Below are 20,398 nucleotides of genomic sequence, written 5' to 3' on the forward strand. Positions count from 1 at the left end.
GATTATTAATGGATGTTTGCAACTGTTTGTTCACATTTTGAGTTGTATCATATCAGCAAAAGAAGATCTCAAAAAGTTTGCTCCATTTACATCGTTATGGTCAACTCTATTTTGACATGACAGCTCGTTCTCATTATATTTTGAGTGCCTTCCTATCAGAGGGGCACATCTTCTGGGACTATATCTCACAATGTTCTGCTTACTATTCAATGTTTTCATCTTTCTGGCACTATATCTGACAATGTTCCACTTCTATTAATAAGGTTTTCAGTGGCTAAATATTCAGGTGTATTCTTCCTCTCCTTCCTAATCTGCCTTAATCTGAAAGGTCCTCTGAAATCTGTGCACTCTGAGTTATCCTGCTGAAATTTAAAATTTTGTTAGCAAGGCTTCCAGGATGACAGCAACATGCAAGGCACCACAGTATGAAAAATTGACAGACATGTGTTAGAAGCCTGAGGCTTAATATATCTTTTTCCATTTTGATTGTTCCATAAAATATTTGATTTTTTTCACTTGTTTATCCTCACTTATAAAAGTTTCTAGTTTTTATGCTTTTCTTCGTCAGTCATGGTATTAATTTCTAATTCCATGCTGCTATTGTGTTTTTCTTCACTTATGCTGGTGTCCAAGGATTCAACCTCTTCTCCAATGACCACATTCAAAACCCAAGAGGATAGTTAGCAGCTGCTTTAAGTATTTGATTGTACCTCTAAATAATTTCAGCCTCAAAATTACTATTTTTATTAATCACTAATCCCCTCTTTGACTAAACTAAATTTTATTTTATTTGGTTCTTTACAAACGTCCGTTCCTTTTGTTTCACCTCACTTAGTGCAGCTTTTATTAACTATCTCAACTTTTAAATGGCTTCCATTACTTCCATCTTGGTGACCTATCATTACCAAGGTAAACTTTCTAAATGAATATCAAATAACAGTGCTTTATACTTAACAAATAACAATTTTAGACTCCATTTAGGTATAAAATCAGTGTGCTGAAAACTTTTGCACAACAGACCCACATTTTCAGTATCAACATTCAACTAACAGGTTCCTTAGTACCACTACTGCACACATGTCTTATGAAGCAACCATATTACATTTAATTGGTGTCCCTGTATTCTCCAGGGTACTATATATTGTCTTCCCATTGTAAATGTTATATTCTTTCTAGAGTGCCCTTAAATTCTCGATCAAACAAAAATCTTCTTTTTCTTTAGACAAATTAAGCATCTATTTTCAAGGTGAGAAGTAGCCTTTTTTTTTTTTTTTTTTTTACTTTTTATTATGAATTGAGTGAAGATTTACATGGCAGATCATCAGTTTTACATTCAACAGATCACATACTTATTTCAATAATTGCAATCACCTCTGTAGCATCACTTATTCTGCTTCCTCCATTTGATTTGTTTCCATTCCTACTTCTTTTCCAAATTTTTTGAATTTTGTCCTTAAATAAATGCTAAGCCCTTGTGATCTCTAAAAGATCCAAAGAGCTTAGTATACCTCACTAGTGTTGTCTTCATAACTGCCTATATATTGCTTGCCTAAAAACTTGAGTCAAAAGAGTGACTTCAGTTCCAAACATGAAGGATGACCAACAGCAATAGTCTCAGAGTTCTTCCATTCTCTTTTTGAACAATAAACTTAGTCTTTTTTTATAGTTTTGCATCACGTTTTCTCCTGCTCGTTCCAGGATTGGCTAATGTGAGTAGTTGGTAATGACAACTGGACACCATTTAGTTTTTCTGATCTCAGGATTGTATAGAGAATGGTGTTCACATGCTCCAATAGTGCATTGGACTAATTCCAAGATACTTTCCAAGTGTCTTCAGTTTTCATCACTCTTCTTTCATCTGCACTGGGAGAGACCAATAACTGTATCTTAGTTGCTGCTCATGAACTTTTAAGATCCTAGTTACTATTCACCAAAGCAGAATGTAGACAATCGTTATAGCTCTAGATTTTATATTTCGGTCTTCAATACACCTTGAGTTTGTTTTTGTATATGGTGTGATGTATGGATCTTTTTTTTATTTTATTTTTTTATTTTTTGTTTGTTTGTTTTTCAAAATGAATCCACTTTTTTTTTTTTTTTTTTTTTCAAAAATGAATCCACTTTTCTTCCCTCACTAGTTTATTTTGGTAAAAGGCAGGAAATCTCATTTTTCTATAAGGAAAATCTGCTTCTAAGTGATAATTTGAAAATCTTGATATATATTATGTATTTAAAAAGACACAAAATAATGGAGAAGTGGGAGTACCAGATTAGGAACTGTAACATTGTAATGACTTGCCTAAAACAAAAAACAGCACACGCACTAATTGATGCAAACTAAACACGTATATAAACAGCACAATACTGTGGTACCCAATCACGAGACAATCCCATACATATCATTACAACTGTTATAATAAACCTTTGGGATACTCAATTTACTCCCAAGAAAACATCATTAAGTCTTTAAAAATCTTCTTCTCACCCTCCTTCACGGGAGGATATTTCTAGACACTAGCTTTCCTATCTGAGATTCAAATATAGGAAACAGAGTCCAAAGGTGCTTTAATTGATGAAACCTCAAGTGTTGTTTTCACTCTTGAATTTTGGATAGTAAATAGTCCATGGGGAACACATGACAGAATATGACAGAAGAGTTGTTACATTAAATATTTTGATGGGACTTGATTGATGATAAAGCTTTATGACATGCTTGAGCAACGCACTGAAGGGGATCCCATCTGAGTTAATACTTTGTCCAACCACTGTAGAAGTCCATTCAGATGAAGTTCAATTCAGCAAGGAGTACCTGTTACCATCTGCCTTTTGTACTCTGCTTCTCATCTTTTCATGAAGTTCATCCTGATGGTGTGTATTCTAGTGAGCTGGTACACGGTTTCAAAGCCCTGATTAACAGACTGAGCCAGAAGAGCAGCAAATTCCTGATCATTGAAGATTTTGAGATTACAACCTGGTGGAATTTTGTATACTGTTGCAGAGTACCAGCCATATCTCTGATTATAATTGGGGCTCTACACAAATTTTGCACTATCACTCAGGCACTCAGCAAAAACTACCTTACCTATGTAATACAGTCGCACTCCTCTTCCTACATGCCTTCCTGTCATTTCTACTTTAGCGTTATTGTTAACGTTGGACACTCTGAATTGGATGGATCTGTGAAACCGTGAGTGAGGGCTGTGAAGCATGGAAGGTCTCCCCAACTCTCTGGTTTAGTTCATAATATGCTATTGAACACCAAAATGCAGGTTCTGAGTAAGTAACAGTCTGCAAATCTGAGCTATGATTAAAGGAGGAAAGAACAGTGGGAGACAGTTCCACTGGAGATCCTGTAATACTTTGGTTCAACTGTTGATCATTTGTTTCTCCATCTTCACTAATATATCCAGGAGGTGGTGTTTCTGGGATGTAATTACTCTGTTGCTTAATCCCTGCTGGGAAATTTGTTTTTTTCTGGAATGGAGTGTGTATAATTATCCACAGGCGGTAGTTCTGCTAAGATCTCAGTGTGGCGGGATACTAATACTGGAGGCAACACTGGTGTCTCAACTCACTGGTAATGATAAGGATTTACACATATTTTGTCCTTTTTAAGATTAAAAGCATATTCGAAGCTTTCAATGGTTTTGAGTTCATGGTGACTATGAAGGGCTGTCCAAAGCCATTGTCAACTAATACATAATATGAGGCAATTCTTTCCTTTGAGACACCTTAAGATGACCATTAAGAGACCTGGTTTTTGAAGCTGAAAGCCTGTTGCATCACTCTGATCTATCATATTTGTTGTACTCAGTCCCCAAATTTCAGAGCAAGTGCTTGGTATGGTAAAACACTTAGTATTACAATTTTGAGAGGTGATGGCTGTTTCAAGCTCATCTAATCATCCTGTTTCTTTAGCTTCTTCACCAAACTTTTAATGTCCTTCTCACACCACTTTTCTTCCTATTCATTCTGCTGTCCTCTACTGGCTTCCCCAGACCCACCAGCTGATTTCTTCCATCCCAGCAATCTCTTGACAACTGGTAGAATGAATGGCAAGATGGGAATGTTTGTACCAAAGGCAGCAATCCACACCCAGAAAATATCTTTCTCTAGTTACCCTGCACTAGGGCTCCAGGTTCCTCCAGTCAGACCTGGGGGTCCAGGACCTTTTGTTCCTTCCTCGTCCAAATGGGATGCAGGGGACTGGGAGGAGAAGAGGGGAATCTGAAGTAGTGTTTTATAATTTCTTTGTATAAGTCTTGTTTATCTAGTTAGATTTTTTCCTAAGTATTTCTTCTTTTGGTAGTGTAGTGGTTACGAATCGGGCTGCTAACCTCAAGGTCAGAAGTTCAAAACTACCAGTTGTTCCGAGGGAGAAAGATGAAGCTTTCTGCTCCTATAAAGATTTACAGCCTCGGAAACTCTGTGCAGGGCCACTATGAGTCAGAACCGACTCCACGGTTCTTAACAACAACAACATTGTAAATTGTGGGTTCCTGCTATAGCATTGTAGGATAAGTACTGGACTGCAAAGTCAGTTTGAACCACAAGATCGATAGTTGAAACCCACCAGCTATTCCTTGGAAGCCCTATACAGGGTCTCTGAGTCAGAACTGACTCAGTGGCGCTTAGTAACAATAACATTATAGGTGGTATTATTTTGCTGATTTCCTTTTGAGAGTTGTCTTTATTAGTGTAAAGGAATCAATTTTTATATGTTAATCTTGTACCCTGTCACTTTGCTGAAAGAGTTCCAAATTTTTTCTTGAGGCATCTTTAGGATTTTCTAAGTATAGGAGCATATCGTTGCAAAAAGAGAGAGTTTTACTTTGCTGAAAGAGTTCCAAAATTTTCTTGATTAGTCTTTAGGATTTTCTAAGTATAGGAGCATATCGTTGCAAAAAGAGAGTTTTACTTCTTTGCCAATTTGGATGCATTCAATTTCTCTGTCTTGCCTTATAACTCTGTCTAAGACTTCCAACACAGTATTGAACAGGAGTGGTAATAAATGACATTCTTGTCTGATTCCTGTTCACAAAGGGAATGCTTTCAGTTTCTCTCCAATGGGAATAATGTTGGATATGTACTATTGTTGCTGTTAAGTGCCATGGAGCTGGTTCATTGAATTTGTATAGATGCTCTTAATTATGTTGAGAAATTTCCCTACTGTTTCTGCTTTTTTAGTGTTTTTATCAGGAATTGCTGTTGAATTTTGTTAAATGTGTTTTTGGGTTTTTTGCAGCAATTGATATGATCATGCAGTTTTTTTTTCCCTTGGAATGGGCTCCTTATATTATGCCTCTACAAAAATACATTTACCTTAATTACCACTCTTCAGTAGCTGGACTTCTAAAGAGTCAAGTTTCAATATTTAAACTTTGAGGCCATGTTATGCTGACTAATGCGCTTTTGTGTTTTTTCAGGTGTTTAACTTTGCTAGCTGTCAAAATTATATGTTGACTTTAATTGGATTAAATTCAGGGCACATCAAATTTGTAACCAGTTTCAAGATACAACATCTGTTCATTTTCTTAGCTTTACAAACTTTATCACTGTTAGTTAAAAATTATAGTAATTTAGTGCAAATTATTCTTTCCAGTCTTTAACAAAGTATGCTAATATTTAACACAATATATACAAATATAACAAAAACACATTTTCTTGTTCTGAAAATTTCTGGTTATTATTATTTTTAATTTACTTAAGAGAAAGTTTATTTTATAGCATAGAAAAAAAGAAGACAAGATTTTTTTTTTACCATATTAAAAAGAGGACAAAATGAAAAGAACTGGCTTTAATTCTGACTACTTTATATTCTCTAGAACTTCCTGTTTATTTGTTTTTTCACCTCCAAAATGTAACAATGATCAATTGTGAAAATTTCAGACAACATGCATCAATATATTTTGTATTTTACAATTGTAGTTTTGGTTTTTACAACGTATATTCATCTCTCTCTCTCTCTCTTTTTTTTTTTTTTTTTTAATGCATTAGAGCCTGTAGTCTAAAGGCATTTGGTCTGTGGAAGACTGTGGCAAGCAGTCAGAGTCCTAACTCCATCTTGAGGCTTGACATAAGTTTAGACGCCATCTTGAATACTACACACACAGCTGATAGCTGAGCTACCAGTCACCTTAACAATTCTAGGAAATCAGGGAGATGGATTGGCACAGTGGCAGCAGCAATGGTCTCAAGCTTAGCAATGATTGTGAGGTTGGTGTAGTATCAGACAGTGTTTTGTTCTGTTGTGCGTAATGTCGCTATGACTCAGTACTGACTCTAGGGCACCTAAAAACACCAACAACAGGGAGAAGCAGCTTTACTCTCAGGCAGTGTATATGAAAGCAGTTTAAGGCTACTTCCCTAACCAGCCTAAGAAGGGGTAGTCTCACTCTCAGGGACTTAATGGAAATTGAAATATTGAGATCCCATGATTATGAGTCCCACCCTGGTTTTTGGAGCACCTTAGAACAAACCTGTAAACTTTTCTAATCTGCAATAGTTCTCTTCCTGCTTCCTTAATCCATAGTCTGGCCTGCATCTGTGACAAAATGATTTGTCTTTTTTTGTGTGTGTGTGTGTGACAAAATAGTCACCATTTTGTGACAAAATTCCTATGTTCCCTGTGAATTATAATTAAAACACAAATGTTAAACTTTTGGACACCATTTTGATCTCATGCTGATGATCTCCCTCATCCAAATGATTTTCTTTGTTGTGTCTTTATCCTGCTTAAGATTTAATAAAAGGGTCTCTATAAAGTACATTTGAATTGGTGGTCTTTTCTCCCCAATAGCAAGAAAACTTAAGATGTATCTGTAATGAATATATTCAAAATCTTCATATACTTTGTGTTAATCTCAAATAAAATTTCATATATTGACTCATTAGTTTACCAATCTCATCAGTTATTTGCAAATGGTGTGGAGGAGACAGTATCCTAATAGCATGGATTTACCAATTTAAACAAAATGGAATCAGTTTAGTCATTAGGTCTCAAGAAACAAGGACCTGCAGATAAAGAAGTTAGTTAAAAAGTTAGCCAAGATGACTTCATGGTCCTAGAAGAACAGGATTCGCTTAAGTCCAACCAGAAACTAAGCAGCTGAGACCATACAATTAGAACATTTGAGGGAGTTTATTGCCTTATTATTTCTTGTTACAAAAAATGCTCTCTTGATGTTAAAATAGATTAAGTGTACATTCAAATGTAACTTACCCTAAATAATATGCCTGGCCTTTATGAATGACAGGACAGTCCTGAGAGATTATTCTCCCTGTGTTCCAGAGTGCTGGATTTCTGTTAAGCTTGCATTGGATCTCTCCCTGTCTTTGTAATTGACTATGGTGACAGTGGGCAAACCCTCATTTTGGTTTGGCAACAATCCATCCTCCTCTGACCTCACAAGTGGGAAGGTGTACAATCACCACCAGCATTAGTTCACGACTTGATGAGGTGGAAATCAGACATGCCTTAACCTTTCAACCTTCTCTTACAATTTTACCCAAATTTTCTTCAGCTTCAGCCTGCACTTGCATATGAGCAATTGATTATCTGTTCCACAGTCTGCCCTGACCTTATTTTGGCTCATGATATGGAGCTTTTCCACCATCTCTTTCCACAGATGTAGTCAATTTGATTTTTGTGTATGCCATTTTGTGAGGTCCATGTATATAGTCTTCTTTTATGTTGTTTATAAACGTATTTGCAATGAAGAAGTCATTGGTCTTGCAACATTCTATCATGTCTTCAACAGTAAGTAGTTGTTATCATGACTAATTGCGATAGTCACAACTGTAAATGTAGAAGTTTTGTAACATAAAGGAGGGAAGTAGTTAATCTTACATTCCAGGAACAGAGAACTCTAGGACCATCAAGGGAGAAGATCATGAGCAGAATGTGGAACCCTATCCAGAGAAGCAGTGACACCAGAGATGGAGTCAGAGATGAGGACATGGAGAGAGAGATCAGTGGAGGACTCTAGACTCATGGATACAGAGAGGCTGTGTGCTGGCAGCCAGAAGGCAGGCTTGCAGAATGTGCCCTTTAGTTGTTAAAATGGTTATATATTCCTGAGTATTATAGTGTACATCCCTCCCCCCTCAAAAAAGAGAGAGCGAATAGAAGCAAATACTGTTAAATGATGTTGCACAAAGGGGATTGTAATCATTGCAATGAAACAAAGAATGTAAAACTGATGTTATCCTATGTAAACTATCACTCAATTCGCAATAAAAACTTTTAAAAATAAAAGAAATTCATAGAAGTAGATAAAGGATATGTGAAGAAACAATATAAAAAACAAGTTGGTATTTTTGCTTAATAAAATTTTGTATTATTTTCTAGCAGAAAAAAAAAAATCTATCATGTCCTCTCAAGCATTGTATCTCTAACCAAGGCCATGTTTTCTGACTGTTGATCCTTCCTCTTTGTTTCCAACCTTTGCCTTACAATCACAAGTAATTATCAATACATCTTGATTGCATGTTTGATCAATTTCAAACTGAAGAAGTTTGTAGAATTCTTCAATTTCACCATCACTGGCTTTAGTGATTGGTGCATAAATTTGAATAATAATGGTATTAACTAGTCTTTCCTGTGGTGGTGATGGTTAGATGTCATGGAGTCAGTTCCGACTCATAGGGATCCTGTATAGAGTTCCCAAGGGTGTAAATCTTTACAGGAACAGAGAGCCTATTTTTATCCTATCACAGACAGTGTTGTGCTTCAAGACAGATCTTGATATAGTCTTTTTGATGATGAATGAGATACCATCTGTCTTCAATTTGTCATTTCCAGCATAGTAAACCCTGTGATTATCATATTCAAAGTGGCCAATACTAGTCCATTTCAGCTCAATAATGTTTATGCATCCCATTTCATTTTGTTCCAATTATTAACTGATGTTTACAGCTGTTTTTCTACATTTTGAGTTGTGCCCCATCTGCAAATGAAGGTCCCAATGTCTCTACTCTATTTGTGTCATCACAGTCAATTCTACTTTGAAGAGGAATCTCTTCCCCAATCATATTTTGAGTGCTATCCAACCTGAGGAGCTCATCTTCTGGCACTATATCTGACAATATTCTGCTGCTCTTCATCATGTTTCAATATTCCGTATTCTGGTTCTGACAGTGTTACACTGTCATTTATAAGGTTTTCAGTGACTCAATATTCAGAACTAGTCCATCTCTATTTCTTCCTAGTCTATCTCTGTCTAGAAGCTCAGCTGAAACCTATCCACCTGTTGGTGTTTAAAATATCCATGGCATAGCTTCTAGATCACAGCAACATGCAAGCCACCACAGTATGACAAACTGACAGATGAATAGTGATAAAACCTAACAGGATGGCAAAATTGACCAATTCTCTCATTAGGTTTTCATGGTTTTACAATCTAATTAGCCTTGTTAGCAATAATTTAGAACTGAGTCATATCATTCTATCTACAATTTCTTCCATCTTCTCTTACCCAGATTCATCAGGGAAATGAGTTGTTTGGTGTGAGTTATAAAGACTGCATGAAAGAGCTTTATGAAGTAAGTTACTGCACTACAATTGTTTTATCTATATTGCACCTAATCTGCTTACTGATGATCAATACATAGTTCTCAGTGGAGGAGTTTTCTTTTCTTTTTTTCAGGAAAGGAAAATGTTGAAGAAAATTTAAGATCAGATATGGTTATTTTATGTAATATACAATGTAGAATAAGCACTGAACTGCTAACCACAAGGTTGGCCATTTAAACCTATAAGTTGCTCCTCAGAAACTCTATACAGGATTTTTATGTGTGAGAACTGACTCAGCACACAACAACAACAACAATATTTAGACATTCTCAGTGTTTTGTAACTTGCTTTATTTTTTGTGAATTTCCCTCATAAGTAAAGATGTGACTATTTCACTTGCTCTACAACTTGCAAGTAAACTTTTCATTTTTTTTGATTTTTTTTTTTTTTTGATCACCTAGGAATCATTAGTAGCCCATCAAATTTCTCATTACTTTCATTTTGATAAATGGGAGTCTTTTTATACCATTTGTATAGTTTATATCATAAATATATTTTTTTACTTTTTAAAAATTCACTATTTCCTTAAACCTGTTTAAATTTATGTACAAAATAATATGTGAACTCTTTTTTTCTCCAATAATAGGGTGTCTTAGTTACCTAGTGCTGCTAAAACAAAAATAAGACAATTAGTTGGATTTGAAAATAGAAATCTATTCCTCAGAAGTTAGAATCTAGGTTGCTGGCTCTAGGGAAATTCTTTCTCGCTTTGTTGGTTCTAGAGAAGGTTCTTGTCATTTTTGTACTTCTGCTCCTGGGTGATTTTCATGTGGCTTGGCCCCATCTCTGCTAGTTTCTTGCATTTCTTGGTAAACCTTCTCCTTTTATTGCTCAAAAGAGAGTGATTGAAGACATACCTACACTAATACTTCAGCTTCAGCCTGAACTTGCATATGAGGAATTGATCAGGGTCAGCTGGCCCCTGACCTTGTTTGGGCTGATGATAATTGAGTTTTTCCATTGCCTTTTCCCACAGATGTGAGCAATTTTATTCTATCTCATGAGGTTCATTTATGTTGTTGAAAAAAGGTATTTGCAATGAATTGAACTGACTTCACAATTCAATTCAGTCTGAATTGACTTCACAGCACCTAGCAACAACACACTAATTCTGTCTCATTACCATAACAAAGAAACCCCATTTCCAAATTGAAATATAACAAATAAAAACCAAAAAATTAAAAATTCACTGTCATTGAGTCACTTCTGACTCGTTGTTGTTGTTGTTAAGTATTGTCAAGTCAGTTCTGATTTATAGTGACCCAGTAGAGTTTTTGAGGGGCAGTTCATGAGTTTGAACTATCAACCGTGTTGGTTTACAGTTCAGTGCTATTGTTAAGTGTCATCCAAATGATTCTGACTCATAGAGACTCTATGCACAACAGAACAAAACACTACCTGATCCTGCACCACCCTCCTTATTGTTATATTTAAGCCCACTGCTGCTGCCACTCTATCAACCTCACTGGGGGTGGGGGTCTTCCTTTTTGTCACTGCTCCTCCACTTTACCAAGAGTCTTATCAACTAGTACTGCTATAACAGAAAAACCACAAGTGGTTGCCTTTAATGAATAGAAATTTATTCTTTATCAATTTATAAGGCTACAAGTCCAAATTCAGAGTGCCTGTTCTTGAGGAAGGTTTCCTCTTTGTCAGCTCTAGGGAAATGTCCTTGTCTCCTTTCAGCATCTATAGATGCTATAGATCCACTCACAGATCCTGGTGTGGCACTGTAGGATAAGCACTGGACTGTGAACCACAAGGTTAGCAGTTCATGTCTACCAGCTGCTCCTTGGAAAACCTGTACAGGGTGACTATGAGATGGAATCGACTTAATGGCACTTAACAACAACATCCTACCTTTAGTCATCTTATTGGTTTATCAATCAAATCACATCATGGGGAATTTGATGTTGGTGGTAAGTGCCATTGATTTGGTTCTGACTGATAGCAGCCCTGTTTAGGGTTTCTGAGGAGCGGGTGGTAAGTTTGAACCATTGACCTTGTGGTTCAGCTGACCTTGGTTTTCAGTACATTATTCCACAGCATCACCCCAGGACTCCTCATGGAGGATAGCTATATCTTAACTGACAAACCACTGAGAATCTCGGCCCAGTCAAGTTGACACAAAACATTAACTACCACACCAAGCATAATGTCCTTCTCCAACAACAGGCCACTCTTAATAATGTCTGAAGTATGAATGATGAAGTCTCATCATTCTGGCTTTAAAGAAGTATTCTGACTGTACTTTTTCCAACACAGATTTCTTTGTACTTCTGACAGACCATGGTATTTTAAATAGTTTTCTCCAACACCATAGTCCAAAAGCATCAATTCTTCTATGGTCTTCCTTACTCACTATTCAACTTTCCCATGCATATGTGGTTATTGAGAATACCATGGCTTGTGTCAGGCACACCTTAGTCATCAAAACTAATATCTTTGCTCTTGAACACTTTAAAGAAGTCTTGTGCTGCAGAGTTGCCTAATGCAATACATTCTTTGATTTCTTGACTGCTGTTTCTCTATGAGAATTGATTGTGGATACAAGCAAAATGAAGTCTTTGACAACTTCAATCTTTTCTCCATTTGTCATGACATTATTTACTGGTCCAGTTATGAAGAATTTTCTCTTCTTTACATTGAGGTGCAATCCATACTGAAGGCTTCATCAGTAAATATTTTAAGTATTTAGCTTTCAGCAAGCAAGGCTATATTATTTGCTGATCTCAGATTGTTAATAAAATCTTCCTCCTCTCCTGAAGTTACAATCTTCTTCATATATTATTTGCTCAGAGGAGCTGTGGTAGAGTAGTGGGCAATGTTTTAGGCTGCTAACCTTCAGGTCAGAAGTTTGAGTCTATCAACACGCTGTGTGAGAAAGGTAAGGTTTTCTGCTCCTGTAAAGATTTATAACTTTAGAAACCCAGAGTCAATATGAGTTAAATTCACAACACACTACCACCACCATCACAATAAGCGTGGTCAAAGAATACAATCTTGGTGCACACCTTTCCTGATTTTAAACCATTCTTTATACCCTTGTTCTATTCTAAAAGCTGCCTCATGAGCACAATTATGTGTTCTGGAATATCCATTCTTCAATATGTTGTTCATAACTTGTCATGATCCACACAATCATAAACCTTTGTATAGTCAATAAACCACAAGTAAACATCTTTCTGGTGTTCTCTGCTTCCAACCAAAAACCATCTGATGTTGCTTGTTCCATGTTCTCTTCTGAATCCTACTTGAATTTCTGATAGTTCTGTCAATGTTCAATTGCAACGTTTTTAATTATATTCAGCAAAATTTTACTTGCATGTGATATTAATAATATTATGAGATGATTTCTACATTCCGTTGGGCCACATTTCAGAATGAGCATAAATATGGAATCGATAGGTTGTCCTGGTAGTTGTCTTCCAAATTTCTTGGCATAGATGAGTGAGTGCCTACTGTATAGCATCAGAGTCTCCATCTACTTACTCCATATCTCCACGTCAGCTTCTCTGCCTCCATTTCCGGTGTGGTTGCTTTTCTGGATAGGGTCCCACTCTCCACTCTTCTCCCTGGATGGTCCCAGGGTCCTCTGCTCCTGGACTGCAGGATCAACCACTCCCCTCCTTTAATTACAAAATATCTACCTTTATATTTGCAACAATCACAATCAGTACTGATATCAATTATTCACTATTGAACCATAAGAGTCTTATCCCCATTTCCTTTCACTAGCCCCATCTAAACAGATTAGAAACCACTACAGTGGAGATTCTACCTTCCCCCACAACCTCTGAAACTAAACTCCCTCTTGAAAACTTGTAAGCCCATCACTTCATGCCTTTGTTGTTGTTGTTGTTAGGTGCCATCGAGTCGCTGCTGACTCAAAGTGACCTTATGCACAGCAGAACGAAACACTGCCTGATCCTGGACCAAACTTACTATTTTTGCCATGCTTGAGCCCATTGATGCTGCCACTTGGCCTATCCGTCTCGCTGGGGGTCTTCCTCTTTTTCTCTGACCCTCTACCTTACCTTTGTAGACCCCCATTTTGGATAGCCAATGTCTAAGTTGCCCATCCCTGTCAACCCTGTGTACCGAGGGTATGGAAATGATCCTTGCTGTAAAGATTCGTTCCCTCTTTTAAGCTACTACATCCAGAAGTATAGGTCAAGTTCATCAAATTGTAGCCGATTACTCTTTTTTTCCTCTTCTTTTTCCACTAGTCAAATTCTGATCATCCAACCATTGAAGCCAGGTCAAATGGGTGTCATTTGCAAGTATGGGTGTTCTTGTGCATCTCCCCTAATTCATATCAGTTGGACACTTCAATCTCCACTCTAGTACTCTGTGACTATGTCCCTGGTCATGGGCCCAGGAGTCCCCAGGTCTTGCTATACTGCTGGCCAACCAGGTCTCAATCAAGGTTGACAGGAATCTACTGAACATGGTCAGACTTAGCCCATTGCTTCATTGGTGCTTTTCCCCTACTTCCCCTTATTGGTAGACCAACATGGTCACCAGCAAGATTGCATGCCTGCTCGTGTATTCCCTTTGAGTTTCAGTCCTGAAAGAGGGTTTGCCCTGAGGGGACTTGATTGCTTACCTTGATGGCTCCCTAGTGAACAATATGCTTGTTCTTATAGTAGTTAATCAGATTGACATTATTGTTTTTGATGTTTCCTGCTGGTCATCTTTCAGGAAGTATCTTCTGTTCCTCTAGCTGCTCCAGGCTAATCTGCTTTTCTTTTCAAGTGGAAATTTCCCACCTCAGAAGATTCTGGATATGGATCAGGATTCCACCTAATGTCTTATATACTGCAAAGACTCCACAGGAAGCCTGTCTCACTGGGCAAGTTCTAGTCCCATTTTAAGTATTACAATCAGTTATAGACTGAAGATGGACTTACAAGCTTTCTATAATGATGTTTCTGGCTATTCCTTTCTCTCCCCCTCAAGTGTCTATGCTACAATAATAGGCAAGGGAAACCAAGATTCATAAGACGGTCAAGCATCTTAACATTATCTCTCCTCTTTACCCATTCAAACTATGCCTCAATCCTGTATAACAGAGATCTGTTCCAAGGTTGAGCATACATCACTATTTACCTCTATCTTTCTTGTCTTTTTAATGATCTTTATCTTCCTTCCTGTATGATGCTCTTAATGTCATCCCACAATTCTAGTTTTTGGTCATTAGTGTCTAATGCACCAAATCTGTTCTTGAATAGTCTTTAAATTCAAGCAAAATATATTTAAGTAATTTTTCAGTTTCCATGAACTCCCTTTAATTTTTCAGCTTCAGCCTGCACTTGCATATGACCAATTAATGGTTTGCTCCACAGTCTTCCATTAACCTTGTTTTAATGGATGATATTGAACATTTCTACCATCTTTACCTACAGATATACACAATTTGATTCCTGTGTATTCCATCTGGTGAGGTCCCATGTATATAGTCATTGTAGAAAAAGGTATTTGGCATGAATAAACTGTTTTTGTTTTTAAGTGCCATCCAGTTGACGCCAACCAATAACAAACCTGTATAGAGTTTCCAAGGAGTGGCTGATGAGCTTGCATGTCTGACCTTGTGGATCAAACCGACTTTGCATTCCAGCCAGCATAGTAGCCCACAACACCACACCAGGACTTCCAAGCCATTGGTATTGCAAAATTCTGTCATGTGATCTCCAGGATCATTTCTATCACTAAGGTCACATTTTCTGTTTATCATTCCTCTTTGTTTCCAATCTTTGCATTCCAATCACCAGTTATTATCAATATATTTTGAATATACGTTTGATCAATTACAGACAGAAAATATTGGTCAAATTCTTCAATTTAATCATCACTGGTTTTCATGGTTGGTTCATAAATTGGAATAATAGTGGTATTAAGTGTTCCTGTTTGTAGGTATATGAATATTACTGTATCTCAGACAGCATTGCACTTCAAGATAGATCTTTAAATGTTCTTTTGATGATGAATGACATGCCATTCCTCTTCAATTTGTCATTGTTGGCATAATAAACCTATGCCAAATTCCAAGTGGTTATCCTTTGTCCATTTCAGTTCACTAATGCCTAGGATATCAATCTTTTTGTGTTTCATTTAAGTTTTGACAGCTTCCAATTTTTCTAGATTCATACCTTTTACATTCCATGTTCTGATTACTAATGGATGTTTGCAGCTGTTTCTCCTCTGTGTGAATTGTGTCCCATCAACACATGAAGGCCCAGAAAGTTTTACTCCATTTAAATAATTATGGTCAACTCTACTTTGAGGAGGCAACTTTTTCTTGTCATATTTTGAGTGACTTCCAACCTGAGGGGCTCATCTTCTGGTACTATGTGTGGCAATGTTCTGATGATAATCATAATATTTTCATCATCCAAAACCATACCAGATACCATTTTTCTGCTATTCATAACATTTTTATCTTCTGATTCTATATAAGATGAGGTTTCTCCTTTATTCATAAGATTTTCAGTGGCTAATCATTCTGAAGTAGTCTGCTTCTCTTTCTTCCTTGACTGTCTTAGTCTGGAATCTCTACTAAAATCTTTCCACATGGGTGACCCTGTTGGTATTTAAAATACTGGTGGCATATCTTCCAATATCACAGCAAAACACATTTAACACATTGTGTTAAACTAACAGATAAATATTCTGACTTGTTACGGCATGAATGAGGTATGCTGGTCCTGTCCCACTATCTTGCTGAAGAATCAATAGGGCATAGACAAAACAGGCACATGAAAGAAACCAGAGAGACAGAGGTGTGAACTAGCAAGATTTATTAACACATAGACATTTTCACAAAAATGTGAACCATCTACTACTCATGAGTGGAGAGAGTGTTTACTGAGTTCGTCATTTCACTTTTTATGATGTTCTCCAGGGTGGTTTCCAGATCCCCTGATAACTGTCTTCTGATCCTTATGTTTTCCTTTCATAATTAGGACCCATTATTGGTAATTTTTTCTTGAGTATGAAGTAACTCTTTCCCATAATTCAGTCTGTTATAATTGTATTCATGAGCTAATTTAATGTAATGGCATTATGATTAACTCCTTGGTCCCATCAGGTCAGTTTTAGTCTTCTCTGTATATGCCTGATTTGGGGGAAAGTCCCTTTACCCATCTTCCTCCTAGTTGATATTTCTGATTGGGTGAAGTGCATCTGGAGATTGCTCTGGTTAATTTATAGCCAACCTCTCTTCCTTCTTCTAACTGCCTAGCACTATTCATAGTAACCCTGTGTAGGATTCCTAGGATTGTAAATTAAGGGAGAAGACATCCTCATCTATCTCCTTTGAATCCTCGGATAGGTTTGAATCACTGACCCTGTGGTTAAAAGTTCAATATTTATTCAATAGTGCCTCCTAGACTACAAATCACAGGTATGGTGGTGGTGGTTATGTGCCATGCAGTCAGTTCTGACTCATAGCGACCCTGTACAGGGTTTCTGAAGCTGTATATCTTTACAGGAGCAGAAAGCCTCGTCTTTCTCCGGCAGAAGAGCTGATAGTTTCAAACTGGTGACCTTAAGGTTCGCAGCCTGATTCATAACCACTATTCTACTAGAGCTCCTTAGGGGTTAGAATTTACATTACATAGTTTTGGGGAACAAAATTCAATCTATAGCAAGAGCTGATTTTTTTTTTTTGGTTAAAAATTCCAAAGATATAACTAAGTTCTAGATAAAGCATTTAAAATATATCTCAATAACACTGAATAGCTAAATTGGTAATAAATAAATGCTAAATAAAAATCTGAGAAAAAAGTTAACCTACAAATATATTAACAACGTATCTTTTGCTTAGAAGGGATTTTCCTATACTTCACATAAGAAAATGAGACATCAAGGTTCAAGTTGAGACAAATCAGAAGCCTTCTACTCACTAATCTGGAAACAAAAAGACCACTCAATTAAAGATGAAGCAAAACCAAACATTCTTAGCTCTTTATACTCCCTTCAAGTGTGCTAATTAACTTTGTTTAGAATATAAGACTTCCAGGTGCATAAAAGAAAATAAGATAAGAAAGTGGCCCTTAGAGAATTTTTTTTTTTTTAATTCAGGGTGTGCATAGTTTGACTAGGCTACATAAACTACAGTAATGGATTTAATTTGAGTTGGTCTCCAACTAACAGTTATCCATGCTCCTCACTAAAGTAAAGGGAATCCCTCACTATGCAAAAATACTAGTTCTCAAAGAATCCCACCAAAATGTTTCAGTGAAAAATAACAGTATAAGATAATCAAGTACATAAAAGAAAAAGGACTACAGAAGCAAGAACCAATAAAACAGCAAACAACAGACATACACTTGCCACTATCTTCAAATAATGGTACCAGTTTACCCAGATTGAAAAGCAATCATGATTTAAATGTTTTAAGAAATAGTAACAATGAAATGTGAATAAAAGATAGAGATCCATAAAAACATCATTGCATACTGGCAAAAAAAGGAATAAATAGAACTTCCTTAAAATTAAATATACAATAAGTAACATTAAAATTAGTGTGGGACAGGGTAAACCCTCCTTTCAAGACTAAGACTCAATGGGAATACACGAGCAGACATGCACTCTTATTGGTGGCCACGTTCATCACCGATAAGGGGAAGTGAGGGAAAAACAGCAATGAAGCTGCGAGCTAAGCCCTACAATGTTCAGTAGACTCCTGTGAACGTGGGTGGAGACCTAGTTGGCCAGCAGTGTGGCAAGACCTGGAGAGTCTTGGGCCCAGAGTCAGTGACATAGCCACAGAGGACTAAAGTGAAGAGTGAATCATCCAGCTGATAAGAAGAGAGGACATATGCATAAGAACACCCACACTTGCAGATAATACCAACTTAACCTGGCTTCAATGACTGGATGATCAGAGCTCAACTAGAAGAAGAAAGAAGAGGGAAAAAAAAGAGTAATCTGATACAATTTGATGAACTTGACCTACACCTATGGATGCAGTAGCGCAAAATAGGGAACAAATCTTTACAGCGAGGACAATTCCCACCCTCTCTATACACAGAGTAAATGGGGATGGGCAGCTTAGACATTGGCTACTCAAAATGGTGGGCCTACAAAGGCAAGAAGTGACTGGCTTACAAGCTTTCAAGAGAGAGCCTAGATCCAGAGGGCACAGAGGAAAGTAGAATCTCCACTGGATAGTATCCAATCTGTCTGGGAGGGGATGATGAAAGGAGATGGGTATAGGTCTCTTGTGGTACAATAGTGAATAATTGTTATTAGGACTAACTGTGAGGGTTGGAAATGTAAAGGTAGACATTTTTTTTTTTGTAGCAAAAGGAGGGGAGTGATTGACTTTGCAATCCAGGAGCAGAAGGCCCTGGGACCATCAAGGGAGAAGAGCAGAGTGTGGGACCCTACCTAGAAAAACAGTGACGCCAGAGATGGATGCAGAGACGATGATGGGGAGAAATGGAGTGGCTGAGGACACTAGACCCAGAGAAGGAGAGGGGCTGTGTGCTGATGACCGGGGGCATGGGGGAGGCTTGTGGGGTATTCCCTTTGGTTGGTTGATGATGCATGGAGGGGATTGTTACCATGACAATGAAACAATATATGATAGGATGAATATAAAAGTAATGTTCTCCCATGTAAACTAACACATAATTCATGATAAAACATTAAAAAAATTAGTACGGGCATGGTTGGTTAACTATTGGATGCAACATAAGAAATAGTAAAATTGAAGATAAATCTGAGTAAATGATATAAAATATAAAAAGAAGATAGAAGTATAGAAAATGCAGAGGAGCTGGTAAAAGAACTTGAAGATATAAATCTCCATGTAATCAGTTGGAATCCCAGCAAAGAAAGCATTGTAATAATAAATGATTGGAACGTGTTCCAACTAGAGAAAGAAAACAGAGCACATATTGAAAAGAAATTCAAGCATTATAGTAAAATAATATATATGAAGAGAAAACAACAAAAATGTAGCTGATGGGGGTGGGCAGCTGGAGATAAAAGGGACATTATCTTCAAAAGGCAAAGTTTAGAGTGGTGATTAATTTCTCAACCATAACCACGAAAGTCACAAAGCAGTGAAATCTTATTTACAATATGTTAAAGGTGACTACTTGCAAATCTAGAATGCTATAGTCTGCATAAGTATAGTAAAAAAAAAAAGAAATAAAAACTGTTTGGCAAATTTTGTGCATAACCAGTTGAACCTTATACAGAAAATTCTAATGTATGCTTAGACAGAATAACATGGATTCCAAGTGGAAGATCTGAGCTTCAAGAAAAAAAATAAAGAAGACAGTTAATGTAAATAAGTATTAGTTACATAAAACGGATAATAATAATAGAAAGTAAGATTTAAAAAAATATACTTAAAATAACCTAAAACATCTATTTGTAAAGGGACAAAATGAATTTGTTCTTTAAGATTTTTATATTAATTAGTATAATAGTAAAACTTTACTTTGTCTTTTGATTAGCTGTGTTGACAGTGATGTGCCATGGAGTCAGTTCCGACTCATAGTGACCCTATATAGGTTTTCCAAGGCTGTAAAATCTTTATGGGGTCAGAAAGCCTCATCTTTCTTATATGGAACAGCTGGTAGTTTTGAACTACTGAGATTAGCAGTGAGATTAGCAGTCCAATTTGTAACCGCTATGCTACCAGAGCTCCCTGTTTTGATAAGTGTACTCACTTTAATTTTTCTGGTAATCACTAAAAAAACAAACAAACAACAAAAAACCCTTTGTTTGATTATTCTAAATAGGTAGTTAGTGGGTGGAAATAGAAAATGAATTTTAAAATGCTCAAAATAAAAAGGCACATGA

At 36.8% G+C, this 20,398-nt stretch overlaps 1 pseudogene; it reads right to left on the reverse strand.

Moving 5' to 3' along the window:
• Nucleotides 1-2,702: 2,702 nt before the first annotated feature.
• The window catches only part of LOC102818031, a 61,765-nt pseudogene continuing 44,069 nt past the window's right edge, over nt 2,703-20,398 (reverse strand).

The sequence above is a fragment of the Chrysochloris asiatica genome, unplaced genomic scaffold (assembly GCF_000296735.1).
Source record: "Chrysochloris asiatica unplaced genomic scaffold, ChrAsi1.0 scaffold00086, whole genome shotgun sequence".
NCBI classification, from domain to species: domain Eukaryota; kingdom Metazoa; phylum Chordata; class Mammalia; order Afrosoricida; family Chrysochloridae; genus Chrysochloris; species Chrysochloris asiatica.